General features: G+C 41.1%; 1 long non-coding RNA gene across 1 annotated transcript; it reads left to right on the top strand.

Moving 5' to 3' along the window:
- The first annotated feature begins 1,131 nt into the window (after positions 1 to 1,131).
- LOC122935298 lies at positions 1,132 to 5,373 on the top strand. Its single transcript, XR_006388788.1, has 4 exons — positions 1,132 to 1,190; positions 1,755 to 1,825; positions 4,042 to 4,086; positions 5,195 to 5,373. It is a non-coding gene; the product is annotated as an uncharacterized LOC122935298 (long non-coding RNA).
- Positions 5,374 to 11,586: the final 6,213 nt, after the last annotated feature.

Below are 11,586 nucleotides of genomic sequence, written 5' to 3' on the forward strand. Positions count from 1 at the left end.
CTTGAGTTACCTGCTTATTTGTCATTTTAATCCTGCCTGTAATGTTATCACCACTGTGTATAGATAAGAATGGATTCACCATTCACAGTGATTGTCAGAGCTTATCTAGTCTTTCCCTGTACAATGCACAGGTCACAGAGCAAGTCTAGAAAACTCTCCTATAGAAGTCAATAGGGTTCCCTCCAGTCCATTGTGCCTATGGCCCATGGGGCTACCGTAAAGCAATTTTTTTTAGTGTTTTCTAAATGCAGCTCAGGAAAGATGGGCTCCCCCATAATCATGTTCAGGAAAGAGAATTAAAAAAAATCGGCAATCAGTAAATTAAAACAGATTAGAAAAAAAGGGATATGTTTTGCTATCTATCTGGTTTGAACTGGCAGAAAAAAAAAACTGGCGACACGTTCTCTTTAATAGGGATAGCAACTTGCCACAGTCACCAATAATGACTCTCCCTCAGGCCTATTAACCTTTAGATCAGTGTCTGGAGGTTCAGTACATCATAGGGCACCTCTGCTCAGCCGGTCCCTCACTCTGCGCGGTGCTCTGTCACTCAGTCTCGCTCTGCACCTGAACCTCCTCGTTCTGCCAATGTACCACTTCTCCCAGCGCTCTCCTCGGCTGCATCTCTCCGCACACCACCATAGTGGCCATTGGGAGAGATAGCTGTAGAGAAGTAGAGGATAGGACCATGGAGAAGATGATTGTGTTGTAGTGTAAGGATGTGGGGCAAGGGACCTTAAATGTATTACTCTGCATGTGTAAATTGTATGATGTCATACGCTCCAATTCACAAAATAGAATAAATCATCACTCAAAATAGAATTTAAGCAAATATCTTTATTTATTTAGTTGGGTAATTAAAGGCCGCAATGCTTATTACTTAACCAATTAATTATAATCTGGTTAATCCAATTTATTCTCAAATATAAATAAGTAAATATTTAAACCAATAAACCATATAACACTCAGTCCACTCAGAGAGTGACTTAACCCCCGTCAATAAGCAAAGCGACAAAATAAATAGGGAAGGGAGGGAGGGAACTTGAAAAATACTTACGTGAATGAGCCAAAATCGTTATTTTCTGTTCTTTTATAGGTTCTCAAACTGGCAGTTAAAGTGATCTCCAATCAAATTTGAAGATATCAGCGCAAGCACCCACAGCATCTGGGTTAACCCATTCTTCACATAGGTAAGTAAATAATATAATCAACATATTAACTGTAATGTTAGGTGCCATGTCATCATGGCTCACCACACTGAATTTATCAGTATGGTTCGCTCCATGATGTCATACGCTCCAATTCACAAAATAGAATAAATCATCACTCAAAATAGAATTTAAGCAAATATCTTTATTTATTTAGTTGGGTAATTAAAGGCCGCAATGCTTATTACTTAACCAATTAATTATAATCTGGTTAATCCAATTTATTCTCAAATATAAATAAGTAAATATTTAAACCAATAAACCATATAACACTCAGTCCACTCAGAGAGTGACTTAACCCCACAACGCCACATAAAAACAAGTGGCCCAATAAACATTGCAAGCCTTTAATAAAAACCATTATCAATTATGTTCTGCAAATCTGAAATGAATATATCACATCCAATATCAGAAAGCTGATCATCCTTTTCTTGGTAAAGTCCTCTAACGAATCCTTCTAATTCAACATGTCTGTAATTGCCATGACCAATTTCCTTCAAATAAATCTCCATTTTTTTTATTAATTCTTTTCCTAATTGTTTCCAGAAAGGATAACTCAGAATTGAACCAAGAAAATTTTGGGATGATGTCAGAAAATACGAGTACAACACCATCAAGTAAGTAGCATATTTTACATAACAATTCTTTTAATTCATAAATTAACAAATGCGTTTTGATTTTTCCCAAATCAAACGAGCCAATATGTAAAATAAACAGGTCAGGTTTCGACATTTTTGAATATATAAGGCTGACATTCTTGAAGATATCAGAAATTTTAAGGTCAGCAAATGAAAACCAGTTTATGGAAAATTCTGCTGAATAACCTAAATTAACAGTAGAATGTCTAAAAGCAGATCTTCTCTCAGCCAATTGAATCAGTTCATCACCAAAAATCCATACAACTTTTGAAGGTCCTATATCAATAATGGGGGATTTGAGATTTTATTGTCTGCAGCAATCTCGCTTAATCTTAGAGCAGCAAAGAAAGCTATAGAAAATGCTGCAGAAAATAAATTGGTTTCATATTCCGAAGAACAAACTAATACTAAATTACATATGACCTTTTGTAACAATTCAATAGATAAAGGGCTGGTCTTAACATTGTGGACTGACTTTCTTTTGATACCTTTAATCATTAGTTTAATGATAAAATTATTCAGAATAGAGCTTTCGCCTTTTAATTTAAAGAAAAAAGAAATGCCCGATAATTTTTTAGAAATAGAATCGGCTTGTAAACCGTTGTTGTAAAGATATATAATAAATTTGATAAAATTCCCTAAATTAAAATCAATGTAAGAAATTTTTTGAGATATGCAGAAAAGCTTCCAATCCAACCATGCGGCAGAATATGCTGCCCATGTATTCTTGGCTAATGAACCAAAATTAAGTTCATTAGTTAATCCTCTGATATCTCCCAAAGATGAGTTGGACAAGGAATTCCCATTCGGGAAGCTCGAGGTGTCATTAAGAAGAATTCCTTGAAGCGCTGTCGGGACAAATAATCAGCAATATAATTAGTTTTCCCAGAAATAAATCTAGCTTTTATCCAAATGTTAAATTTTAGACATTGAAAAACTATCTTACGCAATAATGAAGAAACTAACGGAGACTTTGAAGTTAAACAGTTTATGGAAAAAACTACTCCCATATTGTCCGACCTTAGCAGAATTCTCTTATTCTGAAACACTGAGGACCAAATTGTTAGAGAAACTAGAACTGGAAATAATTCTAGAAAAACCAAATTTTTTGAGTACTTGTTATTAGTAATCCAATTTAAAGGCCAACGTTCGGCAGACCAAAAGTTGTCAAAATAAGCACCATATCCAATAGCACCAGACGCATCTGTATAAAGAGACAAGGTGTCTGAGCCAACAAACTCTTCCTGCCAAATGGTGTGACCGTTAAATTCACATAAAATTGCAACCAAACTGAAATGTCATCCTTTAGTTGTTTGGTGATGCGAATATGGGATCGAGGTGAGGACTTACCTGATGTGGCAGCATACAATCTTTTAGAAAAGACCCTTCCCATGGGAATCACACGAGAAATAAAATTAAGAGAACCTAAAAGAGACTGAAGTTGTTTAAGCGTAATTTTTTCTTTTCCGGATATGCGAGTTAATTGTTGAACAGTATTCTGGATTTTTTCCATTGGTATGCTAAATTCCATTGTTACTGTATTTATATCTATGCCCAAAAACTTGAGATTCGTAGTAGGATAGACAGTTTTATCTACAGCTAATGGAATGCAGAAATATTTAGCTATACCAATGAATCTATTCAGAAGATTCATACAATCATCCGAATCTACACGACCTATAAATAAAAAGTCATCGAGATAATGTAGTAAAAATCCACTACCTGAGTGAATATCCATAACCCAGTGTAGAAAAGTTGAAAACGCCTCAAAATAAAAGCAAGATAGGGTGAATCCCATGGGAAGGGCCATATCATAAAAGAATTTATCGAGAAAATAAAAACCCAAAGAATTATAACCGATGGGGTTTATAGGTAGTAGTCTGAAAGCAGATTTAATGTCAGCTTTGGCAAGAAGAGAATTGCGGCCTGCTTTTTGTAAAAAAGACAAAGCTTGATCAAATGAGGAGTATTTCACACTGGCTTTATTTTTTTCCATCTCATCGTTAAGGAACTGAATTTAGGATAAGATAAATTGTGAATAAGACGAAAAGAATTTGTCTCTTTTTTAGGAACTAAAGCTAAAGGAGATATACGAAAATTCAAGAAGGGGGGAGAATCAAAGGGACCAGCAATCCTACCTGCCAAAATTTCAGATTCAATTTTTTCTTTAACAATGTCAATATTTTGTTTTACAGATAACGCATTTTCAACTAGAATGCAACCTGGACCCACAAATTCAGGTATGAAAAACCCATTGGTAAAACTGTCAATTAATAAATTAGCCATCTGAATGTTTGGGTAATGACCTAGCCACTGAATTATTATTGGCAAATTCAGCGGAGTCACCTTGTTTAAACGATTGAATTTCCTTGTTAGAAATTGGGAAGTGAATACCTTGTTTTTTAAAACATTTTGAGGCTGAATGAGAACCGGCACAGAAAGAACACTCGTGTCGGTATTTGCAATTATGTTGCCATCTGCAATGCGACTCGTTAAATGCGAAACAGATACCTTTTTTGACGTTAATGAAATTGGGTTGACGAAAAAGATTGTTTTTGTTAGGGAGCATTAAATTTTCAGGGTTAATATTGGACATTTTAGGTACATTAGTGAACGGTTGAATGGTTGAATTAGCAGCAGTCAGACTATTAAGGGTATTAACTTGACTGACATCTGCTAATCCAGACCAAACATTTTTTGGTGACTCATCCTTTTTAGATAGGTAAAGTAAAAATTCATCAAACAACTGAATCTTCAATTTAGAAGAATCAATGTCAAGTGAATTAATCTCTTGATTAATAGTGCCCTGCGGTTTGCAGTCACTTAAAAAGTTATAATTCAGCTCACCAGAAGCAGATGATGTAGGAGGATGATCAACTGTTGAAGCAGGTGATGGCTCCTGAGTGACAGTTGAATGCTGTTGAAAATGACGCCGTTGAATTTTCCTGCTGGCTCGGCTTGAAGATAAGTTGGTTTTCTTGGTCTTAGAAGGAGGCGCATATTGTGAAGGGGAATATGCCCTCTTGTCTCTCCGCTGACGTTTTTTAATCGGCGAGCGGGTCTCAGGTTTTTCGCGCATGCGCAAAAAATTATCGCAGGGAGGATCGATCAGTTCGGCGCTCGCGCCAGGTACTGCGCAGCAGACGGGATTAGAAGATAAAAGAAGCTCTTCTTGCTGGTCCGGTCCTTGCTGTAAGCACTTCCTCAGCCATTCTTCTCCCCCTTTGCTTTCTGCTCTGAAAATAAGTTGTTTCAACAGATCTTCCATGACACAGATGAACGCAGGTCTGTCTCTTGAAAAATACTTACGTGAATGAGCCAAAATCGTTATTTTCTGTTCTTTTATAGGTTCTCAAACTGGCAGTTAAAGTGATCTCCAATCAAATTTGAAGATATCAGCGCAAGCACCCACAGCATCTGGGTTAACCCATTCTTCACATAGGTAAGTAAATAATATAATCAACATATTAACTGTAATGTTAGGTGCCATGTCATCATGGCTCACCACACTGAATTTATCAGTATGGTTCGCTCCATAATTACTGCAATGTCTCACTTTGGTCAGTAGATGGCAGCAAAGGATAACATGCTAAAAGTCTACATGGAGCTGCCTATAAGAGTAATATTAATAACTTGCTTTGTTTGCAAAGTTGGTAATTAGCTAATGTATGGCTGTTTGTTTACCCCTACAAGCGTGAGAGCAGGCTGTATATGCAGATTTGACACTGCACTTATCAAATGACTTATTGCATCACACTCTCTCCCTGTGGGGTGGAGGGGCCTGGAGTGGCAGCAAGTGAGCAGAAGTAGGTTGTGCTTGGTGCTGCTGGAGACCAGAAGAGATCTTCTCTGGAGATTCTAGAAGGGAATGGATCGGCTCACAGTGGAGACTGGCGACAGCATGAAGGGGAAGTTTGCAGTGATGACCCCAGGAGTGTCAAGTCTGTAGGATCCAGTTCTGGAGTTGACCAAGAAATAAGATAAAGCACCAAGAACCTGCTCAAGGAACTGTAAGTGCGGCTGTGCCCCTTCACATTGCACCACTCTGGTAAAGTGGCATTTGGACAGACAATAACGCTCCAAATATGGTTGCATTGCGGTGTATGGGCTGCAAGCTAATGCATAGCCCTAAAGGACTCATACGCTGACACCTTCCTATCTCACTGGCTGCTCATAGAGTGTTATATACTGGGAGCTGGAGTAAGGATTACAGCAGCAATCAAAGGGACAGACATCATTTACCTGTGGATTGGAAATAGGGAAGTCTGATTTAAAGAGACAGACATTTACCTGTGGATTACAAATAGTATTGCGCAATACTTAAGGTGCACCCCAACGAGGAACTCGTCCAGGAACATACAAGTGCAGCTAGGCTGCTTAATGGACTTTGGGGAAAACATCACATTTACTGGTTTATTGTGTTTATTGTAAATTCACTGTTGGTTTATTTTCTGTGTACCAGTCTGTTTATATATTCTCAGCTTCTTGTTCACTATATTGTTCAGTAAACTCAACTGCTGGGAAAGAACCGTTGTCTGTGTGGCATCGTGTACCCTCTGTACCTGTAGGCCCAGCCCGCGGTCTTCTTTCATTAGGACACTTCTCTGGCCACTCTGTGGGCACTGCTATATAACTAGAATTATTTTATGGACACTTGTTACTGGAAAGCTGCTAGTAAACATGGATAATATTAGTATAATAATAGCCCGTCCATAAAGACTGGCAGTGCCATACACAGTATTGTGGAAAGAGACTGGGAAACAAGGGGCGTAGCTAAAGGCTCATGGGCCCTGATGCAAGAGTTCAGCTTGGGCCTCCCTTCCCTCAGTGCTTTGTGGCAAGGGGCAGGGGAGAACCTAGCCTTTCTGCTGCCAGAGGTAAAAATTAAAACATCACCCCCCATGCCAAATTCTCAACCTAACCTATTTCCTCCAGTCCTAGTGTTAAAGGGGTTGTCCTCTTTTTACTGCTGATGACCTATCCTCAGGATAGGTCATCAATATCAGATCGCTGGGGGTCCGACACCCGGCACCCCGCCGATCAGCTGTCTGAAGAGAGGGCGTCGCTGCAATTGCAGTGGTGAGCCGGTAAACAGAGCAGAGAAGGCAGCGCTCCTACAAAAAATAAAAAACCTTTTAAAGACATACTTAGAAAACATTACATACAGCGCTATAGAACATACTGGGTCATACAGCCCCACATATGTACGTCTTACACCCATTGACATCTACTCTGATGTAGATATTCTCTTTCCTCGCCATGGTGACTTCTTCCGGCCGTGTCTCGTCTCTGCAGAGTTTTTACAGACATCTCAGTTTCCTACTTTTCCAACTTTTCCATCATCCTCCCACCTTCTCAACACCCCATTCTGTTCCCCCGATACTGTGCCTCCCAAATACTATCCTGCAGAAACAGTCCCCCGAAAATACTGGTACCACACAGTGCGCCAGTACAAAAACAAACCCCCATACCTTTCAGATCAGACCCCCATATAAAACCCCAGATGAGACACCCCTCTATCTCAGACCAGACCCCCTTTAGACCTCTATGTCAGACCCCATATCAGACCCCAGTTTTAGACCTCAAATCAGACCCCGCCCCAATATCAAACCTCAGATAAGACCCCCGTTAGACCTCTCAGACCTGACCCCCATTAGACCTTCAGACACCCATGTAAAACCCCTATTAGACCCCCATATCAGAACTCAGACCAGACGTCCAGACCCCCATTAGACTTCAGACTAGACCTCCATACCCACAATTAGACCCCATTAGACCTCCAGACTGCCAATCAGACCCCCATTAAACCTCCAGACCACCAATCAGACCCCCAGACCACCAATCAGACCCCCATTAGACCTCCAGGCCCCTAATCAAACCCCATTAGACCTCCAGACCCCAAATCAGATCCCCATTAGACCTCCAGACCTCAAATCAGATCCCCATTAGACCTCCAGACCACAATCAGACCCACATTAAGACCTCCAGACCCACAATCAGACCCCAGACCCCCAATAAGACCCTCATTAGACCTCCAGACCCCAATAAGACCCCCATTAGACCTTCAGACCCCCCCATAGCAGACCTCCAGACCCCCATAGCAGACCTTCAGACCCCCATAGCAGACCTTCAGACCCCCCCATAGCAGACCTCCAGACCCCCTATAGCAGACCTCCAGACCCCCCCATAGCAGACCTTCAGACCCCCCCATAGCAGACCTTCAGACCCCCCCATAGCAGACCTTCAGACCCCCCCCCCTTCCCGATAGCAGACCTCCAGACTCCCATAGCAGATCTCCAGTCCCACCATGGCAGATTTCCAGACTCCCCATTGCAGACCTTCAGACTCCCCATAGCAGAAATCCAGACCCTCTATAGCAGACCTCAGATCAGACTTAAAAATAAATAAATCAACTTACCTCTCCTGCTCCGCCGCCACTCTCCAGGTCCGGTGGTCTCCCATTCTCCTCTCAGGACCCACGCTGCAGTCACCTGACCTCCTGCAGCGTCGGTTCACAGTACGTTATGGAAGCGCTCACTAGTATTCCCTTTATAAGATGCATTGCATCTTATAAAGGGAAATATAGAGCACCAATGGCAAGGGGGGCGACCGCTGCGACCCCTATAGCTACACCAGTGGGAAGTCTGTCCGCTAGGTGCCTATCTCAAGAACAGGGCTCTGAAATGAATGAAAAGCAAGCCATGCTTGCATGGTCACCCACCATTCACTGAGGGGCACCTCCTTACTGCTGCATCTCTCTCCCTATCACAGCTCAGGGTGTGTGTCCTTTCTACTGCAGCCATCTCCCTGTCACTGTCACAGCTACTAACAGTAGATATGGCTGGGGGCAGTTGAATGTTGGAACTGAGCATGTGCGAAGACCTATTCAATGATTCTGTGGTGGACAGAGAAATATGGAAAAGAACAAACAGCAGGTGGCGCTATAAAGATACAGTTTATTGACTAGCTCATAGCTGTATATACAACATTTTTAAATACAAGCAATTACAAAAGTATTCAGATCCAGGTGCTGGTTTGAAAATTGTAACGTTTTATATATTGTAATCACTTCCTAGGACAAAAAAAAATAATCACAGCTGACATAAAACATACTAAACACTTGATGTGAAACCAGGTGAAGTGCTGCGGTATTTGAAAAATGAAAATATGAAATTGCATGGTTTTAAGGCAATTTTTCAATTAGAAGTCAATAAGCACCGTTTACTGATGACATTATGCCCACACAGGAGCATACTGACGATCGTCTGATTTTACTTTTGTTTTTATGTTCAAAGTGCTGATATAATGGAGGGGTTTTAGGGCTGGCGGAGAATCAGCACAACTTCTGGTGCAATGAATCAAGGTAACAGTGCCTGGCTGTTGTTAAAAGCTCTGGACCTGCCAACTTCTCATATATTATTATCCTATAAGTCTGGCATCACACAACAGTTTTTATGGCAGCTTTTAATGCAATATTTTGAGGCAATGCCAAACGTGAGTTGGAAGGGGGTGAGGAATATAAAGGAAAGACTTATACTTCTCCCTGATGGATCCACTTCTGCATCAAAAACTGCCACACAGGAGCGGACTGGCAACTTAAAGTGGTCCTGGAAAAAACAAACAAAAGTGGCCTCATTTTATAGGTGGGTTCAAAATGACAGGAGGCGGGGCCAGTAATACAATAATGCGGCACAAAATACTGCCCCAGCATAGCCAAATAGCACAGTGCAGAACAATATACTGCCCCAGCAGCAAAAAATACCTTCCCAGAAGCTGCCCCTCTGTGTGGCCAGCGCCAGCTGACACTTTTTGTCCTCCTATTCCAGTTGCCTCAGGATTAAAATACAGTTAAATTCAGGAGTCAGGAGGCCATCTGCATCCAATGTCGGATTGGGGTGCCACTAAAAATTAATTTTGGGGGCCCACTGTACAGCTACATATACATACTACTCGCTTGCATAACAGCAGGCAGAATCAAGACACTCAAGAGGATTCATATAGGTTACTAGAGAAAATGCACCAAACAGATATGTCACTGACTATACTAGCTGGTCATACAATACTATAGTTCTGTGATTTTGTTTTACATGATTCATATAGGTTAGTTTTGGGAAAATTTCCGAAGAGAGAGAGAGGGAGAGGCTGCATTATCTTTACACAGCTGATCAGCAGGGGTGGCTTCCAGACTTTTAAACATGCTTATGTAGCAAAGCTAGTAAAATAGCTAAGCCAGCCTCACATCTGCAACTAGCTCTTTCAGGACAAAAGCCCTTTATCAGAGCAAAGCAGATAGAAAGTGGCAGGGCTTGGGGGAACCTCTGGGTTGGTACTATTTATATTATGTAGACCATTTGAAATACAGTCATGTGAAAAAATTAGGACACCCTTTGAAAGCATGTGGTTTTTTGTAACATTTTTAATAAAAGGTTATTTCATCTCCGTTTCAACAATACAGAGAGATTAAAGTAATCCAACTAAACAAAGAAAACTGAAGAAAAGTCTTTTCAAGATCTTCTGTAAATGTCATTCTACAAAAATGCCTATTCTAACTGAGGAAAAAGATAGGACACCCTCACATGTATTCCCTCTTAAATTGGCTCAGATCTCACACAGGTATATCACACCAGGTGCACATAATTAGTAGATCGTTACTCTGCATGTTGAATGAGGCTTGCCCTATTTAAACCTCAGACATTTAGTTTGGTGTGCTCCTGACTGTTGAAGTGAGAGTGAGCATCATGGTGAGAGCAAAAGAGCTGTCAGAGGACTTCAGAAAAAAGATTGTAGCAGCCTATGAGTCTGGGAAGGGATTTAAAAAGATCTCAAAAGATTTTGAAATCAGCCATTCCACTGTCCGGAAGATAGTCTACAAGTGGAGGGCTTTCAAAACAACTGCCAACATGCCCAGGACTGGTCGCCCCAGCAAGTTCACCCCAAGAGCAGACCGCAAGATGCTAAAAGAGGTCTCCAAAAACCCTAAAGTGTCATCTCGAGAACTACAGCAGGCTCTGGCTACTGTTGATGTAGAAGTACATGCCTCTACAATCAGAAAGAGACTGTACAAGTTTAACTTGCATGGGAGGTGTGCAAGGAGGAAACCTTTGCTTTCCAAGAGAAACATCGAGGCCAGACTGACATTTGCCAGAGATAAAGTTGACAAAGACCAGGACTTCTGGAATAATGTTCTTTGGACAGATGAGTCCAAAATTGAATTATTTGGACACAACAGCAGAGGACATGTTTGGCGTAAACCAAACACAGCATTCCAAGAAAAGAACCTCATACCAACTGTGAAGCATGGAGGTGGAAGTGTCATGGTTTGGGGCTGCTTTGCTGCAGCAGGACCTGGTCAGCTCACCATCATAGAATCCACGATGAATTCTACTGTGTATCAGAAGGTGCTTGAAGAACATGTGAGACCATCAGTTAGAAAATTAAAGCTGAAGCGGAACTGGACCATGCAACATGACAATGACCCAAAACATACTAGTAAATCAACCAAAGATTGGCTGAAAAAGAAGAAATGGAGAGTCCTGGAATGGCCAAGTCAAAGTCCAGATTTGAATCCCATTGAGATGCTGTGGGGTGACTTGAAAAGGGCTGTACGTGCAAGAAACCCCTCAAACATCTCACAGCTGAAAAAGTTCTGCATTGAGGAGTGGGGTAAAATTTCCTCAGACCGATGTCGAAGACTGGTAGATGGCTACAAGAACCGTCTCACTGCAGTTATTTCAGCCAAA

Source organism: Bufo gargarizans, chromosome 4, assembly GCF_014858855.1.
Source record: "Bufo gargarizans isolate SCDJY-AF-19 chromosome 4, ASM1485885v1, whole genome shotgun sequence".
Lineage (NCBI taxonomy): Eukaryota > Metazoa > Chordata > Amphibia > Anura > Bufonidae > Bufo > Bufo gargarizans.